Consider the following 27,450-nt stretch of genomic DNA (forward strand, 5'->3'; position numbering starts at 1 on the left):
ACACTAGAGGCTTCTGTCGGCACAGTTATGTTGGTCAGAGTTCACACCTCTTTGCATCCCTGACTGACACAGCTAAGCTGCCAGAAGTCTGTCTGTAGACCTGCCGTAAGGCATAAGTTTATCACTCCATCCCTATACAGCAAAGCACATGCATAAATCTTAACTTCAGTGGGATGCTCAGGGGTGGTTATGATGGGTCAGATTAGTCCATCATGAATGTATGATGCCTTTCATCCCTACAGGACCTGCATTCTCAGGAAAGTTTAACAAGTTCAGCCATTTCCATCTGTACTGGCATCATGTTTTTGAAAGCAGCTCTGAGAAACGTCTGAGACAATTGTAGGACAGAATCTGGGCACCTCATTGGAGATCACAATCTACTTTAGAACTTTAAGAAGTTGCCTGTGAACCTTACATTTGATTCACTCTAGGAAAAGACAATAGAGTCGATTTATTGGAACCTGGCCAGCATGGCAGCTGTCATTATCTGGGATGCAGACACATGCTGGAGATGAAATTCTGTACAAGGTTCTCCGCACCATATGTTTTGGGACTGACCGAGACTTCAGGCTTTCTGAACTTAACCATATTGTCTCCTTTCCTTCTTCATTTAGGGAGACCGGACTGTCACAGAAAATCTTTTCAGGGATCACCTAGGGTGTTTCCCCCAAGCCCTACTAATTACTGAGCTCTTAATTTGCTAACACGAGGAACCCCATTAGGCCTCTGACATTATTGAGTTACATCCTGGCCAAAGACAATGAGCTGCCCTTGAACAGATTCATTATTATTGCCGGAAAACACAGAGATTCTATGATATTTTTAGGTAACGTTTTTCTGTAGCTATGACTGAATCCCTTTTTTCTGCACTTTGTATAAAATGCATCCATTTCATTTTGTTACATTAGCTACTGGAGTTTTGTTTGTTTGGTTTTCTCTTCCATCACAAACGGTGTCTGCATTTGATTCTGTCACCTAAGCCAGACCAATAAATGACTCTGCATGTAACCCATCTGGTAAAACTTTGTCAAGATTATAGACAGCTTAACTGCTGAGTGGAATGTGCCTGTCCCTTTAATTCCTCCCTGGTGTACACAGAGTTACACTGAGCATGTGTGGCTTACTGCAGCTTAGTGTAATTGAAGATAGCAGGAGGGGAGGAAGCACCCTTCCTGGGCTCCTGCTAACAAGGATATGTACTGAGGGAGAGAGTATTGTGCTGTTTCTTCACAGAACATTCACAGAAGGCGTGAACAGCCACAGCAAGATGATTTTCATTGTTCCCAAGATTTAGCAGTGCTTAACGATGCCTGGTGGAAAAGCAGCTTCTGTCTGATTATCTGAATCTAATTGACTGAAACTAGCATAGAAGCAGTTATAAACTGTTATGTTCACAGCATACCTACAGACAAGTTAGAAACATAAAGGCTCTTGCTGGAAGGTTGCAGTGTAACTTCGTTTCTTAGAATCCAGAACGATAGCAAATAAGAAGTTAGAAACAGAGAGGAAAAAAGCAGGCTGCTCCCTAAAACAGAAGGGCACAACTCTCCCAGCCTCACTCTTAAACCAGGTTGGCTACAATCTGGCTCTGCTAGATTCAGATCACATGCCTCTCTAAAGAGCTCCCTAGCCTGCAAGCAACAGGACCAGGAAAAACCTTGATCTTTAACGTGATAGCTTACTCTACACTTACACAGATATACTTTAGCTTTGACACTCTAATTACCTTTCCCAGACATGAAAAAGGGTTCTGTGTAGCTTGAAAACTTGTCTCTCTCACCAACAAGAAGTTGGTCCAGCAAAAAATATTGCCTCATCCACCTTGTCTGTCTCGTATCCTGGGACCCACACGGCTACAGCAACACTGCAAACGTTTACTTAGCAACATTTATTGTCATTTGAAGAGGAAAAGTGGATGGAGTGTCATTTCTGTTAGGGAATACTTATTATTTCTCAGGATTGAAGGGAAGTGTATTCTGGACTGAACCACAGCGTCTGGAGTTACAGCTGGGGTTATACGTACTTGTTCTGTGTAGGTGCAATCCCACACAGCATTGCCACAGGGCTGTTCTACTTTGTCCCAACTGCCAATGGCCCTGGAGGGAGTTTCCAGCAGCCTAGCATCACCAGGCCACAGGGATGCCTCATACTTGACATCTTTCCTAACCACACCCTCTACCCCCAGGGTCTGGGATGTACAGTGGCATGGTCACCACTGTGGCAGCTGTATGTCACTTGAGGATTTCCTTGTGAAGAAAAAATCCTCAGGAGGCTTGATCTATCCAGATTTGGCACATGATTGCTCAATATTTAGCTTATTAAGAGTCTACTATATAAGGCCTGCAGCACTTTAAAATCAAAGAATAGAAACTCAGAAGGTTCTAAGGTGCCACAGGTACTCAGAAGGCTGTTTCAATGCAGGCCATAACTGGTTGACCCAGTGCAAATGAGGATAGAATTTGACATGCAGATTCTGATGAAACATGCATTTCTTACCATTTTAATTCAAGATTTGATTTTTTAAAGTATTAATTTAAAAGGAATTAATTTGTTTAAATTCTATGGCTTGTATTATACAGGAGGTCAGACAAGACTATCACAATGGTACCTGTTGGCCTTTGAAGTTATGAATCTATGCATGTGAAAGAACATGGCTTCACTTTCAGCTCCTAGGGATGGCTGGTAGTTAGGAGAGGGACATGATTTATTTATAAAATGAGCACATTTGATTTAGAAATCAGTGCAATACACTACATGTGGAACTGCACAAGGTCATCTCTGGAGTCAATTTTCAGAGCTGTCCTACCTCTTCAGAGGCTGGAAAGGTTGAATCATGAACAGAGAACTAAATACGGTGATCAGCTTTAAAAGACCATTCCTACTATGTGCCGTATCCTCAGCTGGTGAAAACCAGCATAACTCTGTTAACTTTAGTAGAGTTGTGCTGATTCACCAGCTGAGAAGCTGGTCATCCACCTGTTCTCTCTCTTCTACTTCTGTATTTATAACTCAGGTGGACAACGATTAAAGGAGCCTGTGTTTGTGTGTGGGGAAGATTAGAGGTGATATAACTAAAACTGGCTGAAATATTTCAAAGTTTGATTTTCCAACAATTTTTTTCATCCACTTTTGACAAAAAAAAAGAATTAAAAAGAACAAGAACTTTTAATGAAAAAATTAGCCATGCTTTTTCGTTTTTGTTGTTTTTATTTATATTTTTTTTCGCTATGGAGCTGGTGAAAACATTTCAATTAAAAAAAATCATTTTGATTTTTTTTAATGATGTTTTAAATAACCCAGTAAAATATAAAAAAATCATTTTTTTCTATTTTTTAAAAATTCTAATAATAACAATGTATGAGGTATTGAAGGGTGCGAACACCAATATGTGTCAGGAATTATTAAGGGAAGCCTAAGAGGGCATAACTTGGTATAAAAGAATGACATGAAGAAGGGACAGGGGAACATCCTTTTATTCTGTGTTTGTACAGCACCTAGCACAATGGGGTCCTAGTGCATGGCTGGGGCCCATAGGTGCTACAAAATATTAATAACAATAAGGAAAACATTGGGTGCATGCCAGGAAATGCTTCCTTAGATATAGATCAATTAGAATATGGAATGATCATTCAGGGGAAGGAAATCCTGTACCTTTAAAAATAGACTAGACTAGGAACAGGAAGAAATTGCAAGGAATGTGACAATCTAATAGATCTCTTCCATTGTTAGTGTCCATAATTCTCTGAGTAAGCAAGAAGGGGTTACCCAAGTTCACTCTTGCTTTGTGCTGGGAATCCAGAAGTATTCTGCTGCTGGCGCTGACAACTGAAATTGAGTAGCTATGTTTCATTATTTCAATGCTCATGAGTCCATATTGTAGTCTCAGTTGTTTTTAGTTAAATTGTATAAATGTCTGTAACAAATGTTTTATAGATACTAGAAACTGCCTTTTTTTATGGTACACATATTCTCTGCTCAAAGGATAAAACTCCACAGTGCTAGTAAGCGATTTTCTGCTTCATTATTAATTGACTGCTGTTTCCGCCTCTACTTTATAACTTGATGGTGGGGTGGGATTTTGAATCTCTCTTCAAACTGTGTTGCATAAAAGCAGGGATTTGCTAAGCAGAACTAGATTTGTGAAGTACTCTGAATGACAATAACTGAAAACAAGAACGCTGGGAAGTGAGAGAGTGAGGAAATGCCACTGAAGGAATTTATGTCAGAAAAAAAACATTGATGTTGTTAATCAAAAGGCAATTAGATGCCAAGTTATAAAAGCTGCAATATTAATGATATAAACAACAAACGAAAAGAATTAGTGCAGGAGGAAAAAAGTGGTAGCTAGAAAAAAGATGAATGGTCCTGGTTAAGACAGTACAAAATCGGAGGGCAAGAGTTTCTTGTATGACACGGATCGACATGGGAGAAGCAGCCATAATGAAAGCTGAAACTTACAGATTCATATCATAAAACGAGCATATTGGAGCAGACAGCTCGAGTGTGGCAGTAGCTGGACGATGCTGAATGAATTATGTATTGGGCATATGAATACTTACTGCTGAAAATGTGTGTTAGCATAGAGGAAAATTGTAGCAAATCAATGTAAATGTTTCATTTCAAAGAGCTGTCCCCAAATACAGTAGCCACAATGGAGCATTTCATCGGAACGGGAAACTCACAGCTAGAGTAGTCTCCGTTGTACTATATGTTGCTTTGTGGGCAGAAAGAACAAATAATGAAATAGATTTGATAGGCTGGATTGAGGGTGCTTTGAACTCCTAGGCATTTAAAGTTAGGCTTCCAAGCCCTTTCCAACTAAGAACATACACTGAAATGGTGGCAGTTGCTCAGGGGGTTTTTTTCCATACAATTTCTAGAAGTAAATCTTCCAGAAGGTGTCACTTCCGGGAACCAGAGGTCATGATCTCTTCAAATGCATCATTCTATGCTGTGAGATGTCATTAGAGGCTTCCAAACTCCCTCATGAATGGATGGGTCTGTTTTGTTTCAGACTTCTTCAGACTTCATTTTTTTTTCATTCTTTTCCCCCCAGCTTTTGGAGACAGTGGAGGGGTCCTGGATTTCAGACAAAGGTGGGCACTTTTTTTACCACTGGTCATTTCTGAGACTCACTCTGAGATTACAGATGGATACAACCTGCTAGAACATTCAGTCTGTCTCATTGACATTACTGGGATGTTTCCTGCATAGTATTTCCCTAACCATTTTGGAAAATACATACTTCATTTTAATCATTTCTTTTTCAATAAAAAGTTACTTCTGATGCAGTTGGAATGTGACTCTCTAAGGATATTGGCTGTTTCTTTCTGCATGAAATAAGAAAATACATAAACATAGAAAATCAATGTCTGCATTTCTAAGGCCTGATTATTTTGTATTATTATTATTCCTTTTGCTTACTGTCCCATCCATCACTTCTCTCCCTATGCCACACCACTATAGCTATTGTTTTTATTATATTACAGCAGATCCTACTGGCCCCAACATGCTCAGCACTGAACATAGAGAGAGCGAGCCCTGATCTACACTTCTAATTTATGTCACTATAACTATGTCACTTAGGAATATCCACAACCCTGAGTAACATGGTTATTCTGACCTAATCCCTGGTGCAGACAGCGTCTCCCATCGACATAGCTACCGCCTCTCAGAGAAGTGGCATATCTATGCTGACACAACAAGCTATCCTGTCAGCATAAGGAGCATCTTCACTAAGAACTGAGCACTACAGTGCAATAGTTATACCAATGCAGTGCTGTAAGCAGGGCTGTCGCTAGTGGGGTGCAGGGCCCAGGGCAGAAGGGACGAATCTGTCACTTTCAGGACTGACCCGTCACTTCTGGGACCAACCGTGCCAGCCAATTGCACTGGCCCACAGGGCCCCCCAAAGCACGTGGCCTGGAGCGGTCACCCCAATTCGCCGTACCCAAGGGATGGCTCTGGCTGTAAGTGTAGACAAGCCCTGAGATACAGGGCAGGCCTCAAAGAGCTTACAAGCTAAATAGACAAGATGGAAAAAGGGGCAGGAAGAAGGAAGTATTACCACTCTGGTTTTAAAAACAAGGAACTGGGGAACGGAAAGACGAAAGGACTTCTCAGAGGGCACACGCAAAGCCTGTTGGAGAGCCACAAACTGAACTTTACCTGCTAAGCCCCAGGCCAGAGCCTTATTCACAAATCTATCTTCTGAAGCAGGATTAGTAGATGCCCTTGGGCTTGAGCAAGGATCAAGTGGGGGAACATTTTCCAGAAGGCCCCCTTGGCTCTCAAAATCACTTTTCTACTGGTATAAAATAGCCCGAGTTTGTTAAAAGTCCAGGTCATGCTATAAAGGCTAGTGGAAGGCAGGGGCTTTATGGCACAGTGGGATGTGTGTATGCTGCTGTGGTGTTTACCTACTGCCTGATAGGTTCATTTTTCTACTGTAGCGTGCTACTTTGGTGGCATTTTGGAATTGCAAATGTGACTGTGGTCAGGGTTCCTGGAACTAGCTGCTCTTTTTATATAGGTCTCTCCTTTAAGCTGAACTAAACTAACTAACGAATAAATATCTTCTCTCCATTTCCTAGGTCCAGTTTCTACTTCAAGAGCCCTTATTACATCTTTCTCCATCTCCATTTCTCTCTCTTCTCTATTCCAGCTGCTAATGCCCCTCCCCTGTCACATTTCCATTTCCTCCCTAGGCTCTTTCCCCTCTACATTCTGCTCAACCAAACTATTCACAAAGCCCCTCTTGGTGTTTTACAAAAAGCTGCTGGTAGCATCTCTGCTTGCGCTACTAATAATCCCTGTGATACCATGTCTGCTTTCTCAGCTCTTACCAAGCCTGCTATTGATTCACAGAGATTGGCTAAGAGCGGAGTGGTGTGGTGAGTGAGCTGTCATTCAACCTGCTTCTTTCATCAGCTTTCAACAGACGTTAATAATAGTAATGATTTACACTTCTATAGTGCCTTTCATCAGTGCAGCTCAAGGCACTTGATGATTACAAATATTAGCTGAACCTCACAATGCCCTTGTAAACAGTAAGGATTACTTTTACTAGTAATGGATATCTAACACAAAATATGAGTAACAGAATAACCTGGTTTTGCATTCACAAAACACGCACACAAAACAAGAACATGAACTAAAAGCTTGATGTGCTAAATCAATTTTGTTCAATGTTTTATTGTGTTCACATGTGCTATTAAGATGACTGTAAAATGTTTTTGATGATAATTTTCTACTGCTTTTGAGCTGGGTTTGCTTATTATGTTTTTTCTGACATATGCCAAATGTTACTAGGTCTGATAACAAGTAGTATAAAAGCAGTATAAAATTCACACATGCAGTTTTCTCCCAGGAGAGCGAAAGAGAGAAACAAGTTAAGAACCACACATGGCAGAGAATAATCACCTCTCTTCATGCACTATTGGAAAGTGATTGGATACCTCAGGGATGAGCTTGGTATAAGAATCTGAAAAGAACAGAACAGTTACAGTCAAATTCAGATTCTTGTCTGATGGATTATTATATGTCTGCATGAATCCATATCAACCTGCAACCTCCATTTTGTTTTTTGAAGGCAATTGTGATTGTAAGACTGTTCTGTGCCTTGATCTAGACTCTGTGGCTTCTATATTGAGCTAAAAGACATAGGTAGTGTAAGGAGAAATTCTTTTGTGTAGCATAGGGCTAATAATGGTGGGTCATTAAACTTCGATGAGCTTTCATTCAAATGGAAGCACCTTGGGAGAAAGAACTGGCTACCATACAGGAAATCCTGCTCTCCTAAGTGGGCTGGTAACCAACCAACAGATCACCTGATGGAGGTTTGAGGCTAACCTGGGAAGTCACCTGATAGAGACTGGAAGTTATAAAAGGACAAGATCTGTTCTGAGCAGTTCTCTCTCACCAACCAGAACATCAGACTGGGTTGGAGGGAAGAGATGGAGATGCAGCAAATCTTGGACTCCTTGGACAGACACTGACCAAATACCACAGGACCGTTGGAGTGGTGAGGAAATTGATTTGCACACAGCTTTTGTTATTTTTTTCCCCACAGATCTGTATATCTCTTGTGTTGTCTATAAATAAATTGTTATTAACTTGGAATTCATTTTGCAAAGCATCTCTCTTCTTCCTTCAATTATCACATGCCCCTCAAGAGTTAAAGTATTAACCAGAGTACCCATCAAGGTGGAGATGTGCAGAGAGTATGCTTGAAGCTGGTCTGTGGGGTCCCACTTCTGAGAAGGGGTACTAGACAGAAAGCCTGTGCCAGGTTCCCAGAGGCCAGACCCACAGACTGTGACTGAATCCTGCCAAGACCCCAGGAGAGCTCAGAAGCAGAGCAGCTGAGTGAGTGTCCAGCAGGGAGAGCTCAACCAGGGCTATGACAGCTTGTCAATATCGGATCACTATTGAATCTCTGTTTTGGAGAACCATGTTTATTTTGAAGCAAATCACCATAACTTCCAAGAATCTGGGGAGAAAAAGAGAGATTTTAAAGTAACACTAATCAGGTTTATTATAATATAAATCTAAAATGAAGCTTTATATTGCTGGAATATCACCATAAAAGGATTTTTTTTGTGAGGGGGTGGGGGAGTTCAAAGAATGCCCGTAACTCCTATCCTAAGGCTTTGGAGGACTGTGTGGCTACACAGCCATGAAAATAACATTGACATGAATATTATTCTAACATGGATCTGAACTTTTCAAAAGTTCCAACGAATGGATTTAAGGTTTTTTTTTCTGCCCCTTATAGTTAGGGACAAACTGAAATGTTTGGATCTGAATCCAGGCCCAGATCTGAACTATCTCCGAGTTCAGGCTTAAGTAACGAAGCCTCAGAGAAACGTCATCACTTTATATCAAGACTGGATATATTGTTTTAAGTAGAAGTTATGGACTTGATGCAGGCATGATTGGGTGAAGTTCTTTGTCTTGTGTTATGTTGAAGGAGACACTACATAGCCTTAAAAGCTATGAATGATATCCTTTGTGTAATTGGGAAAACACAGTAGTTAGCGTTAGAACTGGCGCTTGGCTTCAGCAGTTCCTGATGCCTGTTCATGTTGGTAGAACACTAGGCCCATACATTTTCTCTTAAATGGCTATGCTGTGCTGTCAAATGAAAGCATGTCTCCTGAGTCCTAAGCCAGGACCCTAACCCCTACACCTTCCTTTGTCTCCTTCTGATGCTTTCTTGAACACATCCTGACGAAGTAGACATTTGCAGACATCAACTGTAAGGTCCATTTATATGAATTAAATTGCAGGGGAAAGAAAACACAGAGAACACATTTTGTTTTCTTCATCTATACAGAACCAAGTGAGGGAGAAATGGATTTATGGTGGGGCAACTGTTATTTTAGTTTGCCTTACAATAGCATGTAGAGGCCCTGTGAGAGATTGGAGATGCATTGTGGTGGGCACTGCACAGACACACAATCATGGCCCTAGCAGAGATTAGAGCCCTGTTGGATGAGATGTGGTACAAGAACATAGTGAGTGACTACATGTGCTCCAGAGACCATGCAGTCTAAATGGATAAGAGAAACTGAGGCAGTGCCAGGAATTGAATACAGAACTCCCAGTCTGGTGCCTTTGCCACCAGACCATCCATTCTCTCTCAAACGTTAAATCCTGTATGCAGCAATTTAAGTTCTCTAGGCAGCAGTGCTGTTTTCAGAGTTCATGTGGAAAGGAACTCCTTTTGGCACTCTCTGGCTTGCTGTCCTCATTTGAGCCTGTCTCATTTTGAACCAGTCGTGTGAGGCACTCGCTGGAAATGAGTTTGCAATTAGCTAGTTCGTCGGTCTGCCTCAGAATAGGTTAGTGCTAAATTGCTGATGAATTCCGGGAAGGCCAGAAGTTCAGATAGCAGCAGAAGCAGTTAAAACAATACCTGCAGCAGTAGCAGCAGCGGAGAAAAGAAGGCCAGGAACTTGTCACAAACTGGTTTACTTTTTTCCTCAGAATCTCGGAGAAACACACAGACACATCCTGGCTCTACAGCCTGAATCCAGACTCCTCCTCTGGGGCAGTGGAGGCTCCCAGTGGACCCAATGCAGGTCTGTTGGATGGGGAAGAGGTGGGGTGGGTCCAAGATTGCAAGGATTTCTGTGTGTGTCTCATTGTGCCCCTGTGGGTCCAGACAGAAGCCTTAGCACTGCAAGGGTTCTCCTTGTCTCCTCCCGTGACAGGGTAAATTGGGGGTACTAGCTAGAGAAAGCATTGGGCTGAAGCATACCCCGTACCCCTTTCCCCGGCTCCTGCCCAGCACCCTGATGAGCCACCCAGGCCAACGTCTCTTGGAACTCTAGGGGACTGCGCACTGGTGCCTGCTGCTTTGATGCGGGTCAGTATGCCCTTTATTCTTTGGGTGGCCATTTTGTATGGGAGAAAGGGGAGATGGGTGTAGTGTTGCTCATGGTACTAGACTCCCTATGCTTTGTGCATGTCCCTTGTATTTAAGGCAGCTTCTGTTCTTCCATCTTATTGAGCACCCAAGGGAGAATATGTGTAACCAAGCTCATAGTGCATAACACACTGGAGTCACCATGGAGTTAGTTAGAAAGAAAGAAAAACTTTCTTTCACTTTGTATTAAATTATTTTTCACCTACCTTGCCTATTATCACTAGCGCCCACTGGGCTGTCAGAAAGTACTGCTATGCTTTTTAAGCGATTGCTCTGTGCTCTTCACTTATTTATTCGGTCCTGGGGTGTATCTAGCCTTTTCAGCTGGGTTATTAACACAGCTATATGTAAACAGACAGCCTGTGGACCGCCTCATCAGCTACCTGTACAAACAACAGCCTCCTTTCTCCTCCTCCTCTCTCAATATTGGTGAAAAATAGCACACTGAAGGTTATATGGAGCATGAAATAGCCCAGGAATGGCTTTTCTCATGCTACTTAAACTTCATTTAATGAAGCTGAAATACAATGCCGTCAGCTGAAAAATGTGATGGGAATTCACCTCATCGTCTAAGCAAAGCATCTGTCGGGGTGATGCGATACCGTCTTAGCTAAAGGCACTACAGAGTGAAAGCAAGTCTATTTTTGCATTTTCCCCATTGTGTAAACTAGGAATTGGAGCCAGTGGAGCAGGGTATGATGAGATTATCTGAACTTTTAGGTATGTTATAGGTGAGAGTTTAGTTTGGAGTGTCAGTGATGCCAAATAATTTAGGACACATGGGCCTTCAGCCAAACTGTTTTGCTCATCACTTCAGAAATAGAGCACTGGCTCGTCATCTTATTTTTGATCAGACGGTCCTTGATTTTTTTTTTAACTGCATTTCTGAATCTTCCTTAACTTCCACTGTGAAGAAATATCTAGCCAATTGAAATGACATAGCAACAGCAGGAATATTGGTTCGTGTGTGTGTGTATGCAATTGCATCTACATAGGCGATCAAGTGTGTTAGTCGAAATGTCTTAACCATTCAACTGCTGAGGGAAGGACATGGTGCAAATCCCTGAGGAAATCAGGTGGCCCTTGCCAATGGATGCAGCCTGCAAACATGTGGCTGTGATGGGGTGTGTTCCCCACACCGGCCCTGAAAGAGCTGAATTGGGCCAGGTGGGCCCAATCAGCCAATTAGCCTGAAATCTGGGAGAACTAGGCCTGGGAGGAAGTCCTAATTAGGGGAAGCTCACCGGTGTGAGAAGAGGCAGGGCTTATATAAAGACAGGAAATTGGAAGCAGGCTGTAGTCACTCCCTAGAAGTAGGGAGGTGTGTTTGGGGCTACATGGTTCAGTAGTCTGCAGTCCCTGGAGAATCTGAATTCCCTTGGTACCATGTGAATCTCCCTAGAAACCTAGTGCATGCATCCAACAAAGTGGGTATTCACCCACGAAAGCCCATGCTCCAATACGTCTGTTAGTCTATAAGGTGCCACAGGATTCTTTGCTGCTTTTACAGATCCAGACTAACACGGCTACCCCTCTGGTACCAGAAGCCTGGCCCCGCTTTACACTACTCATCACCTGCTACATCACGTTGTATCCTACACATCTCTATTGAAGAAGCTTACATGTGGTTCACAAAGCTGAAAATAAAGACAAAAACAACTTGATCAGCAAATTAGGTGGTTCTACCTAGGGAGCTGAAGCACAGACACTAAGAAACTGTGGGCTTGCCTTGTGCTATTCTGTAGCAGAGTATTGTACCCTGATGCGGCTCAGCTTTCTTCACACAGAACTAGTAGATACTCAGCTGAATGAAACCATAATGGGTACTATGAGACTGACCCCGCTGGCCTGGCTGCTGGTCCTTTCCAACATCACCTCTCCTGACCTTAGGTGACAAATTGCCCAGCACAATCTGCTCCTTAAAGTATAAAATAAGCCACATCGATCCCTGTTTCAACATAGGTTTAATCCATCAATCCAGCATCTCATCTCACCCCATTTGGATAATTCCCCTGAAGAACCTCAATATGACTTCCAAGTGGGGAGAACAAGCTTCAAACACAGCCAATGCCTATCTTGTGACAGATATAACTGTTCAGCCTCCTGGTTTTGAGCTACCATGCCACCTTTGGGTAAAATTCAGTCGCTTCAGAGTGATTACCTGAGTTGCTAATGGCTATACCTTGAACCTTGGTGCCTCCCCCTTTGCCCGTTGTGGCGAGCTAGAAGATGTAGGCCACTGTGACAGGGCGCTCTACTCACCGCAGGAATAGCGCCTCCTTCTGGGCATTCTGGGGATTAGCTCTGGCAGGCCAATGCCGCTTCCTACAGTTGCAGGCTGTCTTTTGCTGTCAGTCCACAGCTGTTCTCTAGCTCCAAAGAACTGCTGCCTCTTTGTGACTCAGCCCTTCCTCCAGGCCACTCAGCATGTATCCCAAAGTCCTTCCGAACAGTTGGTCTAAGACCATCTTCTCTGGCAGTGCCCTGATGGTGCCACTTCCACAGTGATTGGTAGAGGAACCCGGGCCGGCCCTCGGTTCCAGTCCAGGGACTCTGGACTTGGCACCTGTGGTCCACTTTCACTCAGGCACTGTTGCTCCTTCCCTGGACTCCTTCCTACAGGTTCTGGTTCCGCCCTCCCCATCTCTGGGTGTATCAGCTCAAACACCCCAACTGCAGTGTAGACATACCTAAAAACTCTAAGGGTGACATGCTGGTCCCATTGAAGTCAATGGCAAAACTTCCATTCATTTAAGTGGGCCCAGGCTTTCACCCTACTTGAAGTCTGTGGGAGCTATGGATGCTCACCACCTCTGAATGTAAATCAGTGTGCAGATGTGACAAATGTGCATGTGCCTTATGTACAATGGTGATATTTGTGTTATACTTTTAGGACTACTATTTTAGCCATGATCCTGCAGAGACTTTTAGCACACGCTTACCTTTACAAACTCTGACGGCAGTCAACAAGACTGCCACAATATGTAAAATTAAGCAGGTACATAAGACTTTGCAGGATCTAGGACTTAATATATCATTATAACACCCACACTATATTGAAATATTTATCCATACAGAGTCTGTAGAACAGCCATCTTTTACTACAGTATTTCAATGAAAAAGGTCACAGAGTAAATCATATCACTGTCTTTCATAGTTGCACATATGAGATAGCTCCTTCTTTTGACAAAATCGATCAGAATATCACATAACAGCACAATCTGCATGGCAAGTAACATTGTAATAAAAAAGGGGTAAATGGCACTCACTTAATGCCTTTGTATTACAATCTTAAAACTGCAATCTCTCAAAACTCTTGGTTTTCCAGCACCTCAGAGGGAAACTTGGTCATTCACAGCAAAACACTATTTTGGACATTTTCAAGAGGATAAGAGATGGCATAAAATTTTCAGCCAACTGTAGATAAACTGTACATTGTAACTGTCAGCTACATGTTATAAACCTGCAGGAAATGCTCTTTATTTCACTTGTCAGGTTGTCGGACCGTAAATAAAAAGCCAGCAGGTGATTTTGTTTCATTGCTGGTTGACTCTTAGTGCTGTTTTCCTGTTTCCCTCTTCTTTCTATGAAACACACAGAGCTACCAGCTGAATACCACTTCAGAGTCTCTTCAGATCTCATAATCTCGTGGGCAGAGCAAAGCCTGATGGGTACTTGGAGGGGAGAGCTCAGGAAAAACAAACAAAATATTTTAGGAACATTTCAAACCACCTATAAAGCCAATCCCTTGGCTACCAAAAGACCAAGGGCTTGGGAGAAGAAAAACAAACAAACAAAAACACCACTGAACTAATAACTTTAAAAACCTTTTTTAAAAGACCTGACCTATCTGGAAATATCCAGAAATTACCTGTCTGAGAACATCACAGTTTTAAAGATCAGAGTTCCGACTAGATGATCATAATGTTCCCTTCCAGGTTCAAATCTAGTCCCTAAGAGGCCCTTACAGGATTAGTGGTCACTTCTAGGTTCAGTTAGGAAACTGAAAACCTGCTCTTTCCCAATGATATAAAGATCCTGCTACTGCCTCTGTATGGGCATGAGAGAACAGTGTTTACAGCTATGGCATTTTTGTGTGTTTTCACTGGTGAAGGGTTGAATCTTGTTTATCCTGGGCCTCAGGCTGGGGTAATTCTTTTCTAGTTGAAGGGAAAGAGCAATTCCATATTTGGCTAGAAAGGCAGGAAACATTTCTGTGGGAGGTTTCTTCTTAAAAATGGCAGCTGTTTGATACCTTAATTGCATAATCACTTGGCTGAATTGGGGCCTGAAACTGCTCAGTGTTTGAAATGTTCAAATAATCCCTCCTTAAACTTGTCCTTTGCTGTGAGGCCTACAAAAACTTTAACAGTGGTTACACTCCTGGTGTGCTGAGACCATAGTCTACTATGCTGACCAATATTGTCTCATTGTTTCCTTGTACTCTTCCATCGATGGGTCTGTATCCAACAGCTATCTCTTACTGTATACTTAGATTACAAACTCTCTGTGGCAGGGACTGTATTCTGTATTTTACAACCTGCATAATGGGGTTGTAGTCCATGACTGGCGCTCCTTGGAACTATGCTAACACAAATAATAAATAATAATATTTAATAACACAAGAAGGCAGGTAGGATGTCAAAGCTGCATGATAGCTTAATTTATCAAGTGTCTCTGCAATTATCACATGAATATCACTTCTTCATTTGCAGCTTGATATAAATCCCATTGGAGTCAATGGAAAAACTCCCGTTGACTATGTATGTAGACTTTGACTAATGAACTTTGGATCAGACACTTTGTACAAGAGTCTTGCTGTTCAGCTATGCTATATGTTTTATGTATTGTGTGTTTGACTGGACTAATTTAATGAATTTACTGTTAATAATTTTATATATATATATATATATATATATATATATATATATATATATATATATGTGTGTGTGTGTGTGTGTGTGTGTGTGTGTATATATATTATTTATATATAATAGTATAATGGATATATATATATATATGTGTCAGGCCATCCAGCTTGTTTTGAAACAATGATAGATTTTAATTAAAATCTCAGAAAGAGGTCTTAAAGAAATGAAGGCATCACATTTATTGGACAATTGTATCTACAAGCTACTTTCTGAATCCCAACACTGAAAGATCCATTGCTCAGAAGTGGCGTTCAGAATTGAAGGGACTATACACTTGTACAGCAGAGTTATTATGAATTCACAGCAGTTCTATAGCAGAAGCTGTTTGTTTGAGATGAAAAGACCCTATTACACTGTCATGCTGAAAGATGACTCCTTTCAGACAGCTCCGTCATACAGGTTTTTGTCTTAAAAAGTATGAAAACAAGGTTGTTTTTATAGCTTTCAAATGAAAAGAGTTATGCAGGGATGGCAAGTAGTTAGAGACAATGAAACTGGTTTAGCTTAGACCCCCTATCTTCAGGGTAGAGAATTTATATACCACTCAATTGAAAGACCATCTGTGCATTTCTCGGAAATAAAATGCTCTCTCTATTTTTATTTATGATTTATTTTTTCCTTTTTAAAGAGAGAATTGGAGTGCCCATGAAAAGGTGCTGATGGGATGTTCCATTTTTCTACAGGTCATATATAAAAGCCTAGCAACACCATAGCTGCATGTTCCTCTGAAACATCTGGGACTGGCCAGGTTACTATTGGCCTGCACTGACAAGGTGGTTCCTATGTTTTTAAACCAAAATTCTTGAGATAGCTACTGTTCACATAGTTCGGCTTTGACCCATAGAGGACCATCTGTAACTGGAAGACGTCAGGCTGGTTTTAAAGCATTTTGGAGAGTGTCAAAAAAGTTGCAGTTAATGCCAATTGCCATGGTGGGCCTCCTATGTAATTTATTCAGGAATGTAAACTTCCAAATCTTTCTTGAGAGGTCTTGGGGTTAAGGTACTGGACTGAGACTCAAGAGATTTGGGGGAGAGATAGCTTAGTGGTTTGAGCATTTAGTTATTAAACCCAGGGTTGTGAATTCAATCCCTGAGGGGGCCATTTAGGGATCAGCAGTAAAAATTGGGGATTGATCCTCCTTTGAGAAGGGAGTTTGCCTAGATGATCTCCTGAGGCCCCTTCCAACCCTGATATTCTATGATTTCTCAGCACTGTGACAGACCCCCTGTATGATCTGGGGCAAGTTACTTAATCTAGCTACACCTCAGTTCCCCATTTATAAAATAGGGACACCAATACTTCCATTCTCATACCATTCTCTGTTCTGCTCTTTAGAGTGTAAGCTATCAGCGGCAGAGACTCATGCAAGGTGGCTATATAGTGCCTAGCACAATGGGGTCCCAATGTCAGTAAGAGAAATAATAATCTTTTTGTCTGTTTGGTTTGTGGCACGTGATCTAAAAAAACACTTTCCTTTCTCAGGCTACATCTACATGGTGCCCGGACACAGGTTCATGCACATGCTTATGCCAAAAAACCAATCCAGGGGCGGGGAAGAACACAAGCACACCTGAGAGTGTGGGTATGAACACGCCTTAGGCTGTGGCATGGCCCTGTACCTGTGCCATTTTGCAGTGTAGATGGGGGTAGGTGATGTGTTCCATGTCCTGAGATCAACAGTCTTCCCTGCTTCTCCTCCTTCCCCCCTGCAAGTCCCTGCCCCTACTCCTCCTCTTCCCCAAGGCCACACCCCTTCTTCTCCTCTTTCCACAAGGCCCCGCCAGTGTCACTCACTTCTCTACCTCCCATCCCCCTGTTGCTTGCTGGATCATCTCAAAGATCCTGCCTTCAGGTAGGAGGTGGTCCTGGCTGAGCAGGGTCTGGCACGGGTTAATGACCTGGTGCCTCCTCAAACCCTGCGGTAACCTTGTTTGGTTCAGGTACCAAAAAGGGTTGCCAGATCCCCTTTTCAACCTGACTTTCCGGTCAAAAACTGGACACCTGGCAACCTTAAATGGCATCCAGACACAGAAGCCAAAAACTGGATTGTCCAGGTAAAACTCAGATAGGTGGCAACCTTAGTCTACCCTTTGGCTTTGAGCTCCACAAATCAGTGCCTTAAGTTGCATAAGTCCCCAGTGCAAAGTGCTCCGTATGATCCCTCTCAACCCCAACTCCCGATTTAGATATATGTGAATAAGTAAGCTGGAAATATGATGAAAGTGCAACATGCACTGACAAAACAGATTCCTTTCTTCCCCCCCCCCCTCAGTTAATAAAGTTGAGGGTGGATAAACTTCTCTAGGCCTTTGACAAAACAGAGAACATGAAAACAAAGTCATTGTGCTATCACATACTGAACAGCCCAAGAGCCTCTCCTCAGGTCCACCCCCAAACACCATGATTACTGAGAACCATGGGGGTACTCTCCATTAATAGCCGATAAGTGAAACCACTTGCAAAACCCCCGCCCAATCCCTTCATCAACATTTTTCAAGATCCTTCAAACACTGAATAATTCTCTCTAAACTATGGTCTGGCTAACAGCTGTGAAGGGTAACAAAAAGTGAAAGAACAATAACTGCAATTTAGTTGGGTAAACACCCTCCACAGAACAATCGCAAACCAAAAGTTGTTATGCCTGCAGAGGCGTCTGTCCCAATTACCCAGTGAATCATTACCTAAAAGACCGGCTAATGACGGTCAGCAGGAGGGGAACTAAATTGGACACTGAAACACAAGCAAGTAGGAATGTTTCCCCTTGTGTATTTACAGCAGCTGGATGTGGTCTAGAGCCTTGTTTGGGGCTGAGCTGAAAGAACATCATGCCCGCCTGATATTCAAGATATATCCCTGTCAAGGCTGAATCCCCACTCTGGCACTTTGAGTGCAGAAGGTGGGGCCTGCAAGGATTTAAAAAATTAATACTTGCCACTCCAAGCTTGTATTACACTCCTACAGTTACAGCTTTTCTCTGACCTTGGCTTGGTAAATGCTGCCACCACCCAAATGCAAAAAAAAAAAACAAAAAAAAAAAACCTTGGACCCAGGAAGGAGCACTTGGGAATTCCTCCCTGTGGGGTACCCTCAAGCCTTTTCACCCCCTGCCCCTCCAGGAAAGAGCTGAGAAAGAAAACAAAGGAAATTAGCTTTTGCTACCAGCTAATCAAACAACATGTGCACAAACCAAAAATTCAATCCTGTTCTTAAAAAAAAAAGGTAAATTTTATTAAAAACAAAAAAGAAAGAAAATATATCTGGAACATAGGCTTTTGGTAGATTTTAAAAGAGCATTCCAAAAATTAAGCACCCAAAATAGCTTTCTTGGGGTTCAGCTTAAAGGTTACAAACAAACAAAAGCATCTGGGGTTAGCACAGAGGAATCCATTAGCCATACAGAAATAACCCTAATCACATCTTTCTAAACATTCTTGATCTTACTTACAGATTTCGGATTTCCAGATAAGTAGTTCGAGGTATGATCTGATGATTTATGATCATACCTGGCTTAAAGCTGCTTATAGCATTGCTGCTCTGTGTCTCCGCTCTCCAGAGAACAACCACAGACACAGAGGGAAAGCTTCTTTCCCAATTTAAAAAAGTTTTAGCCTTCCCATTGGCTCTTTAGATCAGGTGCCCTTTTCTTTATCTGCGGGACTTTGTTAACCCTTTACAGGTAAAGCAAGCAGAGAACAGCCACCAAGAGGGACTTTATAGCTACCCACCCCTTCATTTATCACAAGCCCTGATTTCCCTATCCCACTAGGAACTAGCATCAATATGAATGTTCACTGGATCAGACTATCTAACCCTGTCCTATGTCCACTCTGTCCTAATGTATTTGCCTTTAGTCTCACCAATGTTATGAAGAACATAGCACATCACATCACAGTAATGCAGATGGCATTGGCCACACAGGCAGCCAACAGGATACATAGACATCACCAACAATCTTTCATCCAGCCAAAGGCACACTCCATTACCATCCTGCAGCTGCTTAGTTTGAAGTTAAATTCCCATTTTGCCAAGTCATTGATGTTGGGGTGGGGTTTCATTATCCAGGATACGAGCAGGTATGTGGAGTCCCCCAGAATAATCACAGGCATGGAGACGCTATAAAGAATCACATCATTTCTGGGGAATAAAGTCCCTTCCTCATTGTTCAGGTATAATCCTGATCACCTCAGCACCCTGGCATGATGTGCCTTTCCCATGTATCCTACATTAGTGTTCGTGAACCTGCCTCTGTGATTCCCTAAGCCTTGAAGAATGAGTGAATCATCATGTTTTCAACTGATGTACTCACTCACTTCTTTTGGTGGGAAAGGCCTGGGGATGTGGATGCCATCAATGGCCTCTGCACAGTTCAGAAACCCTATTATCTGGAATCCAGCTATGATTTCTGAAACTTTGATGATGGCAACCACTAGTGGATAGATGTTTATAGTTTCACAAACCTGCACCACCACAACCCTGACAGTGGACTTCCCCACCCTAAAGTGCTTTGTGACTGACTGATAGTTGCCTGGGATTGCCAGCTTCCATGAGGCAATAGCTCCTTGCTTCTGCACTGACATGGGTCTTTGGAATTGAGTGTTCTGGCACTGTAGGGTTGGGACCAGCTCCTCAAAGAGCTTCAAAAACATCTATTTCCTCATTCTGAGGTTCTGCAGCCACTGGTTGGCATCCAAGGTCCCACCACACCGTGATGGTTCTCCTCATCCAGAAGTGGCAGTCCAACCATGGACATACAGTGACAACACCGGCAGTCTTCTGCATCTCTGTGTCATGGGGCAACAGTGGATCAGCCACCATCCTTGTCACTCCTCTTTGGCTTGTGAGAAAGGTCCAAGTCCATTCCCCAAGATTTTCACCGGTCGCATAATTCAACACATACACATTTGTCCTGTAAGAAGGAGGGAGAAAAAGCAGAATCACGCTGTGGGTCATGTCTTTCACCCAGTTTGGCAGAAAGGAGAGGTGAGTGGGAACTGCCAGTGACAATGTATGAACATGGCTATAGCACAACACATTGCAAAGCGGTTTCTAATGTGTCTCCTATGACACACACAACTCTTGGTTAGTGCCCCTGAATGCTAATGCCAAATGCATGTACCAAAAAGCACAGTGTGGACATGGGTATATGCATGTACATAGTTTGTACCCATGTCCAGCACAGTATATTTGGGCACTCGGCATGAATATGGGGTACATGCGTGAGCATATACATAGATAAGTACCTGTGTCAGTTATCCAGTGTAGATGTAGCAAAGTATTAGCAAGACTCACCAGCTTCCTGCGAATGGCTCAGGGAAACCATTCTGCTCAAATATTGTTTCCCCGTTGCTGAAAGTATTTGGCAAACAAGTGTTCAGATTCTGGACTGGGATTGTAAAATGGGTGTTATGTAGGCACCTTTGTGGTGAAACTGGTGTAGATGAGTCTATTGCACCTATCTGACCTCCAGCTTTCCTACAACTGATGCACTCTGCAGCGTAGCTGGGTAAGGATTGATTAACCAAGGCCTGGGGCAGGAAACGACACTCCTAGTACCCAATTCTGTGTGCATTCCCTTGCCTATCCTGTTGTGCCTCATATAACCTGCAGAATACTATACTGGGCACAGAAGTTAAAAAAATAGTCTTAGGGTTCCATATGATCAACAAACCAACAGGTTTAGGTGCTGATTCACTGAAGCTCTTAAGTATGCCTTTAACTTTGATTGATGTTGCTGCAGGGGTGAAAGTAACTTAAAGGACTTACTGGTATGCCGGAGCCCTGAGTGGGCATGGCCTCAACCGGAAGGGGAGTGGCCTCAATGGGAAGAGGCGGGGCCTTTCAAGATCGAAAGGCCCTGGGGCTCCGGCTGTGGCTGGGAGCCCCAGGGCCTTTACATCACCCTGGAGCTACCAGCTGCAGAGGTGGCTGGGAGCTTCGGGGCTCGGGGGCGAATTAAAGGGCCCAGAGCTCCAGCCACCGCAGAGCTCTGGGTCCTTTAATTCACTGAGGGAGCCTTGCCGTCACTACCCCAGGGCGGCAGGGCTCGGGCTAGGGCTGGGGTAACGGCGGCAGGGCTCCGGCGGTGATTTAAAGGGCCCAGGGCTCCGGCAGCCGGGCACGGGCAGGGATTTAAAGATCCCAGAGCTCTGGCCCCTGTGGGGGAGCCCCAGGCCCTTTAAATCCCTGCCTGAGCCCTGCCGCTGCTGGGGTAGTGGCAGCAGTGCTCCGGCAGCAATTTAAAGGGCCAGAGGCTCCGTCTGCTGCGGGGAGCCCCGGGTCCTTTAAAGTGCCGCCAAAGCTCCAGCAGCGGGGCTCGGGCGGCACTTTAAAGGGCCCAGGGCTCTCCGCAGGGGCCAGAGCTCCGGGACCTTTAAATCCCCACCCGAGCCTGGGTGCCGGAGCTCTGGTGGTGATTTAAAGGGCCCGGGGCTCCCTGCAGTGGCTGGAGCCCTGGGCCCTTTAAATCACCGCTGGAGAAGCCGGTCCAGTCCGGCACAGTGTACTGGCTCTTGCCGATACGCCGTACTGGACGGTACCGGCTTACTTTCACCTCTGTGTTGCTGACAGGTCTTTGCTGAATTGTGGCTTTAACTATTACAAAAAAAAAAAAAAGAAAAAAAAAGAAACCTCACCACCAACTGGTTAATCCATATCTGGGATGGGGGGCAGAGATGTGGAAATATATATTTTCCGCAGTGTACGAAAAGTAACCCCTCAACATTTTAAAACATTGTTGCAAGTTGTAAAGAAACCCCACTCATTTTCCTATTATTTAAAATACATGGAACGTGCTGTGTGCCCAGATTCTGTGAGCAGCTCTGTATGGGTGAATCTTTGTGACTGTGGTTCGGTTGAGTTTCTGCATGGAACTGCTTGCATGATTTAAGCTGTATTGTGTATGTATAAAATTAAAACATCAAATACAAAGAAGGATTAAGCCACTTAGGGTTGAGGAGAGCTATTACTTTCAGGGACAGATCCTCAGCGGGTGTAAATTGTCACAGTTCCAGTAGAGTGATGCCAATTTGCAGAAGCTGAGAATCTGCTCCTCCTTCTTATTCAGCAGCCCCAACTGTTGAACAGGTCACTGCAGTCTAATAACATTTTCCAAGCTACATTTATAAGAGTCGCCCCAAAAGCTCATATCGCAGTAGCAACAAGAAATTGAAGGTTTCACCTAATAGAACACATAATGCTCGGTGAATGATTTGCAGCAAAACAAAATCATCTAGCAACATGTAATTTAACTTGCCACTCTACAGAGACAGTCCAGAAGAGTTATTCTTGTGTTTTATGGGGCTGATCCAAAGCCCAATACAGTCAATGGAAAGATTGCCATTGACTTCATTGGGCTGTGGATCAAGACCCCTTGGTTAATTAGGGCTTGTCTACACTAGCAAGTTTTGTCGTCAAAAACTGACTGGCAACAAAACAGCAAGAGCGTACACACTACAATGGGACTTTTGTCAGGAAAAACGCCCAGTTTTGGTAACAAAATCTCCCCCCCCTTAGGAAAGACGTTTGTCTTTTCCCCTCCCTTTACTGTGGACAAAGAGCCAGTGTAGCCACTGCCGATTGTTTTGTCGACAAAACTGGCTCCCACCAGTATCCCACTATGCCTGCCCTGATTGCTCTGCTCAGTGTTTTGATCTCTGGTGCCCGGCAGGCATGCGCCCCTCCCCTTTCAAAGTCCGGGAAGTATTTGTGCGCTGTTCCCTTGGGGGAACAAACAAAGAGCAAATCATTGGAATGCTCCTGTCCTGCCCGGCACTAGGACCACAGCAGCAGGCAGACTGTTGCTGCAGGAGGAGGGGAACAGACTGCTGTGCTGCCTTGCCATTCCTCAGCACAGAGAGCTCACAGAGCTACTCATGATGCTGCTCTCCACAGCTGAGGGGCTGTGAGAGAACTCTTGCAGGGATCAGCTCTTCCTTCACACAACACTGCACTGTGGGATACATACCCATGGTGCATTGCTCACCCTGTCTATGGTGGTGTCCCCAATGTGGACATGATCTGTCAACAGAGGGAGCAAGTGTGAACACCCTTTGGCGATTTTTACTTTATCGACTTTTGGGTGTCGACATAAGTTTTGTCAACAAAACTTGGTAGTGTAGCCACGCCCTTAGTTATTGTATATAGAATCATAGAATATCAGGGTTGGAAGGGATCTAAGTCATTTAGTCCAACCCCCTGCTCAAAGCAGGACCAATCCCCAGACAGATTTTTGCCCCAGATCCCTAAATGCCCCCCTCCCCCTGCCCAAAGATTGAGCTTGCAACCCTGGGTTTAGCAAGCCAATGTGCAAACACTATAGTACAGCATCCAATCAAACAGAGTTCAAGCACTGAAATGGTGATTTTAATCAAGCAAAATAAATCCAGTATATAAAATTTAATTAAATTAAAAAACCTAGGTATCACCAGAGCTATTCAGACTTTTATTCTATTTGGTTTACTTCCTTTCAACTTTGAAAGGACAAATGACCTAAGAAAATCCTTTCATCCCTCCACCCTCTCAAATGAACAGCACATGCTTCATATATTGCAACAAATACATGGTCCAGTTAAGAACTTCAGGGACATCATCACTATGATCCACTTTGTGGTCTCTGAGAACTTCACAGCAACACAGGAGGTAGAACTTAGGTTTCCCGCTGCTTCAAAAGCGCGGATCCCTAGTATCTGAGCTGAAGGAGAATCTCTGGTAACATAAATGACAGGAGAAAAAAGTGTCCCTTTCCTACTTCTAAAATCTGTCATTTCTTCATTCCAGATTTTGAAATGATGGTACATGCACCCCCAAACCCATCAAAATTCTCATGGGTGCTAATTAGCTTCAGTGCACAGATGCCGATAAGGAAATGTCTTTTTACAGGATTTTTTTCAAATGATGACTTTATTTTGACAAAGTGTGCTGCAATCTTGTTTAACACTCTTTCCTTGTATAATCATCTCCTGAATACGACACTAATTTAAATGAAAATGGGAGTGGAAAATATGTCAGTTAATTGATTTTAATTTGTAATATTGAGCACTAGTATACTATGTATTTTTGTTTACTTTCAGGAATTTGTGCATATTAGATTTCAAAAGAGCACAGTAGGAGACAAATTCACCCTTCGTGTAAAATATAATGAAATTGGATATGCTGTTCTAGGACTGAATATGAACCAAAGCAGGCAAACCAAGGATCATAATACAAAAGATCCATGCACTGTGCATCTCATATGATCACATATTTATGGTAGGTTGCATTGCTCTGCCACTTCTGACACATGAAATCAGCATGTTGCTCTTTACTAAACTCCTCCTCAGAGACCTTTCCAGATGTGTGGCAGGAGAAGAGCTCACCCTTTAAAATGTCAAGGGAAGAAAAGGACATGGTCTATTAAGAGGCAGTTTGTGAACCCCTTCCTCACACTGATGAAGTGGTAAAGCTGGTTGGGAATTTTTCGACGAAATGGTTTTTGGTAAAAAAATGCCGATTAGTTGAAACTGAAACATTTCAAGACAAACATTTCCACAAATTTCAAGACTCAAAAGCTTTAAAAAAATAGTTTCAGAATTGTTCAGATGTCCTGCTTGATTCTTTCTGGACCCCTTGTCCTTCTCCTGGCTTGTCTCTTTGATTTCATCTCGCATAGGGACTCTGCTCTTCCCTGGACTACTGTTCTGTCTCTAAGGACACCGCCTCCTTGTATGTCCTGGTTCCCCACAGGTGAAACTAGCATCCCCCCTTCCTGTTTTCTTCACAAGTTGGACACATTGGGGCTTTCTTACTTTCCCTCCTTTAGGGCTAGGCTTCTTCTCTTCCCAATAAGGGCAAGTTCTCCTAAGGTGTCTCCTCCACCCACAGGTGTAACAATATCTTGCTTGGGCTTCTGGCCTCCGGACCCTGGGACCTCTTTTCTTGTCCCAGGTCACTTCTTGGAGGGTGTGGTGGGGCAGCAGCCCCACCACCATGTGAGAGGGGGCTAGAGTAGGCCAGAGAAGCTGCGCAGGCCAGCAGCCAATCAGGAAAGGGCTTACTGAGAGCCAATGAGGGCCGAGATTGGAGACAGCTAACCAGGGCTCAGCTTGGCCCTATATAAAGGCTGCCCAGAAGAGCAGCAGGCAGTCTCTCCCAGACCATCAGAGGGGAAGGTCTGTCTCCTGAGTGAGGAAACCAGCACCTGGGACAGTGCAGTGCTGGGCAGGCTCAGGGGAGCAGATGGGAACTCCAGCCTGCTACCTGCTGGGCTGCAGGCCCTGAAGGAAGGGCCTATCTGGTGCAAAGGGGCCGAAGGGGAAGCAGCCCAGGGAGAGAGGTGCACAAGGGGAGAGAAGAAGGGCAGGGAGGCTGCCACTAAAGGGTCCTTGGGTCGGGACCCAGAGTAGTGGGTGGGCCTGGGTCCCCCTCTTCCCCCTTGTACTGCACTTAGCCATGTGGTGGCTGAGACAAATTGCAACCGGCCCTTGAGACAAAGGGCTAGACTTGGGGGGCTGTGGTTGGCCACTGAGGCAGCTGCAAGGACTGTTGCCACCCCCCCCCGGAAGGGGGTGAGGATGGACTAGGGGGCACTGCTGGAGGGCAGTGGCCTGAAGAGGACTCCACTGAGTAGGGAGCAATGTGGGTCCAGACACCAGCAAGGAACAGATGGGGGACGGGACACCACCGACAGAGGGTGCTCCACCAAGGACTGAGCTAATTCCTGGCGCGACCAGTGGGAGGTGCCACGGTGGTGAGTCCCAACCCCAACAGAGAGGGCAATTGTCCCTTTGTCCCAACGGTTTCTTCTACAGCTTTTCCCACTCCCCTCATATCAGGGCAGCTGTCTCAAACTGTCTCTCACACTCCCCTTGTATCAGGGGTGACTGTCTTGCCCGCATTCTCCCACAAACTGTATGTGAGCTCCACTCACCACTAGGATGGTGCCTCCTCCTGGTCACTCTGGGGAATAGCTCACGAGGTTGACACGTCTTCTTACAGTTGCACGCCATCCTCCACTTCTCTCTCTGGGTCTGCGGCCCTTCTCTTGCTCCACGAGCTCAGCCCTCTGGCCAGGTCACTCTATGCATTTTCCCCTTCTGAGGTTCCAAAGTCTCCTTCAATGATCCTGTTCATGGCTTCATAGTACCACTCCCACAGTGGCTGGCAGGGGAACCCAAGCACACCCTCTATTCCAGGTTCTGGTTTGTGGACTCTCTAGCCAGCAGTTAAGGTCTCTTCCCTTCTAGACCTTTCTGCCTTTCTGAGTCCTGCCCTACCTTCCTGGCTTCCCCCTGCTCTGGGTCTGCCAGCCCAATGGCACCTCCCTTCTGCAAGGGAGTGACAGCAGACTTTCCCAGCAGACTTTCTGCTTCTATTTCCCTGTCTTTGTAAGTCCAGCCCAGCTCATTCCTCCTCAGCTGGGATCCCTCAGTCAGTCAGGGGATTACTTGGTGACCTGATTCCCCTCAGTTGTGGCCTGTTGGGTTAATTAGCCTCTTCTAGGTCTACATTAACCCTTTCAGGGAAAGGGAGGGGTGAACACCCCTTCACAGACCCCTTGTGTTTAACAATCTGTCCCAACTTGTACTTAGTTCAGACACTGATTTCCTTCCCCAGACCTGCAGAAGACCCCTGTGTAGCTCGAAAGCTTGTACCTTCCACCAGCAGAGGATGGTCCAAGAAAAGATATTACCTCATCTACCTTGTATCTGCCACTTGTTGTTGTCATTTAAAAAGAGCTTCCTCCGGGGTCCAAAACAAAACATATATTTTGCTGCCTCTCAGGAAATGTCTATTTCTATTGGTCATTGTAACCTGCAGGGGTATAAGTACTGCAGATAAGCAGAATAATCCCTCACTTTTATGAGAAGTGAAGCCCATCAGTTCAGTTAGCCTGTCACTATGGAGAACACAGAGGTTTGCGAGAAGGAGAATGATATTTTGCAAACTGTTTTGCTTTATTTAAGCTGAATGCCATTGTAAGTCCAGAAAGACCTACCCGGAGAGTTAATTTCAAAACACAAAGGTCGCATAAGGCCTAGCAAATGGGAAGCCGTTGGCAAGAATGTACTTGCTGACTTGAAAACACAAATAAACCAGTATGTTTTAATC

The sequence above is a fragment of the Mauremys mutica genome, chromosome 5 (assembly GCF_020497125.1).
Source record: "Mauremys mutica isolate MM-2020 ecotype Southern chromosome 5, ASM2049712v1, whole genome shotgun sequence".
NCBI lineage: Eukaryota > Metazoa > Chordata > Testudines > Geoemydidae > Mauremys > Mauremys mutica.